The sequence below is a fragment of the Bos mutus genome, chromosome 19 (genome assembly GCF_027580195.1).
Source record: "Bos mutus isolate GX-2022 chromosome 19, NWIPB_WYAK_1.1, whole genome shotgun sequence".
Taxonomy (NCBI): domain Eukaryota; kingdom Metazoa; phylum Chordata; class Mammalia; order Artiodactyla; family Bovidae; genus Bos; species Bos mutus.
The window spans coordinates 54,053,462-54,058,328 of NC_091635.1; the positions used below are offsets into that span (position 1 = coordinate 54,053,462).

Sequence of the window (4,867 nt, forward strand, 5' to 3'; positions counted from 1 at the left end):
TCATCGAATAAGTGAATTTTCAATATTTAGAAATAAAGAAAAACAAGATGGGCATGAAACACAATGAATCATACAAGCACATGTGCACAGAAAAGTCAGGCTGCAGAGAACTTTTCAGGAGAACTACAACGTGAAGGGTAAAGAGCACAGCATGAAGTGAGTCAGAGATAAACGGGAGCCCGCTGGCAGCCCGTCTGCGCCCTGCTGTTCAGCACTGTCACAGAGTTGGGCAGGGGAAGGGGTGATGGGCCCAGAGACCTGGGACACAGAGCACCCTAGAGGTGAGCAGGATCGACAAAGAGCTGGCCCTTAAGGGGGAAGTAGGCTGCACCCAGACCTCACAGGCCCCCCGCGGGATGATGTCAGTAATGATGCTTTGAAGTCCTAGGGCTGGTATGGGAGGGCTCAAGTTGCTTTACTTGAGCCTGAGCTTGCAGAGGAAGGTGATCTTCATTTATTTCAATTCAAACCAGCACCTTCTATGGGAAAAACACGCAGTGGATGATGGAGACACTAGAGGCCTGGGATAGGTGCCCAAGCTGGGAACAGCCAGTAGTGCAAAGATGGCTCCTAAATGGGGCCGAGGAGCTAAGTGTCAGGGGCAGGAAGCCAGCAGCCCCAAAGTTACAGACAAGGGAGAGTCTAAAGGCTTCCCAGAGGAGCCACTGCAGGAGGTGAATGACAAGGAGGGCCCTCCCGAGTCAGGGAGGCCAGGGTACGTTTGGAGACCTCTAGAAGCTCCCTGAGACTAAAGGAGGGTAAGACCTGCAGGTAAGTGCAGGAAGAACAATTTACTACCCCCAAATCCAGTAACCAATCCCTGAAGCCAGTAGCTGGAGTCCTGGGCAGAGAGCAAAGGAAACATGGTGTTCCAAGTAGAAGACAGGAGACAGCTTTACTGGAAGAAAGGTAATGCATGCTGTGCAGCAAGCCCGCAGGTGGCAATGCCGTGGGGAAAGATGAGTCCGAAAAGGTGCCCAGAGTGTGCTGTGATTTGAACAAAATAATAAATGACCATTGGGAGGTATGTGTATGGGGGAGAAGAGGGTAATTATAAAAGCAGTAAAAACACTTTTGTATTTGGACTTGGAGAAACTGATTTTGAAATTAATGTTGGCTACACTCGTGTTCATAGCAACGTTATTTACGATCACCGAAAGGTGGAAGCAACCCAGTGTCCATTCATACACTGGGTTGAGTGGATAAACTAAATATGGTCCATACATGCAATAGAAAACTGTTCACTTATAATGAGGAATGAAAACGTAATCCATGCTACAATGTAGATGAACCTTGAAAACATTATACTAAATGAAGTAAGCCAGACACAAAAGGACATATACGATATGATTCCATTTCTGGGAGATGCTTAGAATAGTCAATTCATAGAAAAAGTAAAACAGTGGTTTCTACGGTCTGGGGGGAGGTGGGAACAGGAGTTACAGTTTAATGGGTACAGAGTTTCAGTTGGAGATGATTGAAAATAAGTTCCGGATGAATGGATAAAGTTGTGGCATTTATACAATGGAATATTATCCAGCCACAAAAAAGAAAGAAAGGGTGCCACTTGCAGCAACGTGGATGGACCTAGGGATTATCATGTTTAGTGAAGGAAGTCAGATTGTGTGTGTGTGTGTGTGTGTGCGCGCGCACATGCGCACACACGTGCACTCAGTTGCTCAGTCGTGTCTGACTCTTTGTGGCTCCACGGACTGTGTCCCACCAGGCTTCTCTGCCTGTGGAATTTTCCAGGCAAAATTACTGGAGTGGAATGCCACTTCCTCCTCCAGGGGATCTTCCCGATCCACATCTCTTGCATCTCCTGCATTGGCAGGCGGATTCTTTATGACTAGCATCAATTGGGAAGCCCCATCATGTGATATCATCTAAATGTGGAATCTAAAAAAAATGATACAGGGGAATTCCCTGGTGGTCCAGTGGTTAGGACTCTGCACTTCCACTGCAGGGGATGTGGGTTCGATTCCTGATCCAGGAAATAAGATCCTGTAAACCACTCACAGACTATGTGGATCACAATAAACTGTGGAAAATTCTGAAAGAGATGGGAATACCAGACCACCTGACCTGCCTCTTGAGAAACCTATATGCAGGTCAGGAAGCAACAGTTAGAACTGGACATGGAACAACAGACTAGTTCCAAATAGGAAAAGGAGTACATCAAGGCTGTATATTGTCACCCTGCTTATTTAACTTCTATGCAGAGTACATCATGAGAAATGCTGGGCTGGAAGAAGCACAAGCTGGAATCAAGATTGTTGGGAGAAATATCAATAACCTCAGATATGCAGATGACACCACCCTTATGGCAGAAAGTGAAGAGGAACTAAAAAGCCTCTTGATGAAAGTGAAAGAGGAGAGTGAAAAAGTTGGCTTAAAGCTCAACATTCAGAAAACGAAGATCATGGCATCTGGTCCCATCACTTCACAGGAAAGAGATGGGGAAACAATGGAAACAGTGTCAGACTTTATTTTTCAGGGCTCCAAAATCACTGCAGATGGTCACTGCAGCCATGAAATTAAAAGACGCTTACTCCTTGGAAGGAAACTTATGACCAACCTAGATAGCATATTGAAAAGCAGAGATATTACTTTGCCAACAAAGGTCCATCTAGTCAAGGCTATGGTTTTTCCAGTGGTCATGTATGGATGTGAGAGTTGGACTGTGAAGAAACCTGAGTGCCTAAGAATTGATGCTTTTGAACTGTGGTGTTGGAGAAGACTCTTGAGAGTCCCTTGGACTGCAAGGAGATCCAACCAGTCCATCCTAAAGGAGATCAGTCCTGGGTGTTCTTTGGAAGGAATGATGCTGAAGCTGAAACTCCAGTACTTTGGCCACCTCATGTGAAGAGTTGACTCACTGGAAAAGACTCTGATGCTGGGAGGGGTTGGGGGCAGGAGGAGAAGGGGACGACAGAGGATGAGATGGCTGGATGGCATCACTGACTCGATGGACGTGAGTCTGGGTGAACTCCGGGAGTTGGTGATGGACAGGGAGGCCTGGCGTGCTGTGATTCATGGGGTCGCAAAGAGTCGGACATGACTGAGCGACTGAACTGAACTGAACTGAAACCACTCAGTGTGGCCAAACACACATGCAAATAATTTTAAAAAATAAAAAATGATACAAATGAACTTATTTACAGAACAGAAATAGACTCACAGACACGGAAAACAAACATAGTTACCAAAGAGGAAAGGGGAGAGGGATAAATTAGGAGTTTTGGAGCAAAATATACACACTAGTACATATATAAAACAGATAACTAGCAAGGACCTCGTGTATAGCACAGGGAACTATACTCAATATCTTGTAATAACCTGAACTGAAAAAGAATCTAAAAAAAGAATATATATGTGTATGTATAACTAAATCACTTTGCTCTACACCTGAAACTAACATAACATTGTAAATCAACTATAAAAAGTGAAAGTCACTCAGTTGTGTCTGACTCTTTGTGACCCCAAGGACTATACAGTCCATGGAATTCTCCAGGTAAGAATACTGGCGTGGGTAGCCTTTCCCTTCTCCAGGGGATCTTCCCAAGCCCGGAGATCGAACCCAGGTCTCCCACATTGCAGGCAGATTCTTTACCAGCTGAGCCACCAAGGAAGCCCATCAACTATATTCCGATAAAACTGTTTTAAAGTTCTGGAAATGGATATTGGTGATGGTAGCACAATAATGTGAATGCACCTGGTATCACTGAATGGTACACTTCAAAAAGATTAAACAGTAATTTTTATGCAGTGTATAATTTACCACAATTTTTAAAATTACTGTGAAGAAATAAGCAAGTCAGGAGTTTGTAGGGTAGTTCTGAGAAAGGAGAGTAATGACAAGATGAAACCCTACCAGATATTAACACCAGTTACAAAACCTCAGAAATTAGAAGTGTGGTGCTGGAGCTTGGTTACACAGACAAACACATAGAAAATCCAGAAATAGACTGACATCATTCAAGGCTTTGGTGTGTGGGAAAGATGGCATCTGGAAACAGCGGGGAAATAGGGCTGAGACTAACTGGAGCCATCAGGGGGAAAATGCAGTTGGATCCTTACCTCGTACTTACAGCAGGAAGACTTCTGATCAGAGAAGTCTCAACTGTGACCACAGTACCACACAGCTACTAGAAGGGACCAGGGGAGAATTCTTTTTTAACCTCAGAGGGCGAGCATGTACTGGCTGTGACTTGGAGTCAGTCCTTTAGCCTTCCTGTGCCTATTCCATGGGGCTGTTTTGAGCACTGTGAGAATTAGTACCTGAGAAAGTGCTTAAAACAATGTCTGGTGCACACAACAGATTCAATCAGTGACTACCACACCATCACCACCATCACCCTCATCACCACCATCATCACCACCACCACCATCACTACCACCATCACCACCACCACCACCATCATCACCACCATCACCATCACCACCACCACCATCACTACCACCATCACCATCACCACCACCATCATCACCACCATCACCACCACCACCACCACCACCACCACCACCACCACCACCACCACCACCACCACCACCATCACCACCACCATCATCACCACCATCACCATCACCATCACCACCATCACTACCACCATCACGACCACCACCATCATCACCACCACCACCACCACCATCACCACCACCATCACTACCACCATCACCACCATCACCACCACCACCATCATCACCACCACCACCATCATCACCACCATCACCATCACCACCATCACCACCACCACCATCATCACCACCACCACCACCATCACCACCACCATCACCATCACCACCATCACCACCACCACCATCATCACCACCACCACCACCACCACCACCACCATCACTACCACCA

At 46.0% G+C, this 4,867-nt stretch overlaps 1 non-coding gene across 1 annotated transcript; it reads left to right on the forward strand.

Moving 5' to 3' along the window:
• The first annotated feature begins 1,923 nt into the window (after positions 1-1,923).
• Positions 1,924-1,997, forward strand: TRNAG-UCC (transfer RNA glycine (anticodon UCC)). Its single transcript has one exon. It is a non-coding gene; the product is annotated as a tRNA-Gly (tRNA).
• The last annotated feature ends 2,870 nt before the right edge of the window (positions 1,998-4,867 follow it).